Below are 868 nucleotides of genomic sequence, written 5' to 3'. Positions count from 1 at the left end.
TGGTAGTCAGACTGTAGTTAGAGTTTATGGGGCGTTCAGGTGACTGTTGGTAGAAACTCTAACTACAGTCTGACAACCAACAGTCACCTGAACGCACCATGAACTCTAACTACAATCTGACTAACAACAGTCACCTGAACGCACCATGAACTCTAACTGTCATACCACCAATAATAAAATATGTATAAGACTTTAAAATATGCAACACTTCATATACTACATATAATACTCCCAGAGTCAAAATCCACTTTCATAACATAAAATATCAAAACAAATATTTTCATTTTTACTCATAACCCTTGTGTTGTCTTCCCGTCAACCATGAAAAAAACCCGTTTTGGTCACTTTTTTCAACATTATTATCACTTTTTCTGACATTTTTTGTCACTTTTTAAAATGTTGTGGGTGCTTTTTTTGATGTTTTTGCCAAAGCTTTTGGATATTTTTAATGTTGACATTTTCAGCGCTTATTTTGACAGCCCATTAATGTGCAAAAACAAACAAATAACTGAAAATGAGTCAAATTTGAGGGTTAAAAAGAGGCATTTGTGCCAGTGTCTCCATCTCTGTGACAAACAGTAATGAGTCGGACGTTGGATATGACCAAAATAATCTCATTCATAGATGCATCAAGTGTCTCTGATCTTCATTTATAATCTTTATTAGGGGTGAAAGATCTATCGACTCAATATCGTTATCGCAATAAATCAAAAGTGTCGCAATAAGTAAGTAAGTAAAGGTCCCATGGCATGAAAATGTCACTTTATGAGGTTTTTAACGCTAACATGCCCTAATAATTTAATATTAATATTAAACCGAGCCCTGGGTATCCTGCTCTGCCTTTGAGAAAATGAAAGCTCAGATGGGC

General features: G+C 35.0%; 1 protein-coding gene across 2 annotated transcripts in view; it reads right to left on the bottom strand.

The window, feature by feature from the left end:
* commd1 (copper metabolism (Murr1) domain containing 1) overlaps nt 1-868 on the bottom strand; it is an 8,501-nt gene that overhangs the window by 4,122 nt on the left and 3,511 nt on the right. The window lies entirely within an intron of this gene.

The sequence above is a fragment of the Etheostoma spectabile genome, chromosome 5 (assembly GCF_008692095.1).
Source record: "Etheostoma spectabile isolate EspeVRDwgs_2016 chromosome 5, UIUC_Espe_1.0, whole genome shotgun sequence".
In the NCBI taxonomy this organism is placed as follows: Eukaryota; Metazoa; Chordata; class Actinopteri; order Perciformes; family Percidae; genus Etheostoma; species Etheostoma spectabile.
Note: the sequence above shows the minus strand (reverse complement) of the source record. Positions and strands in the feature narration are given on the sequence as shown.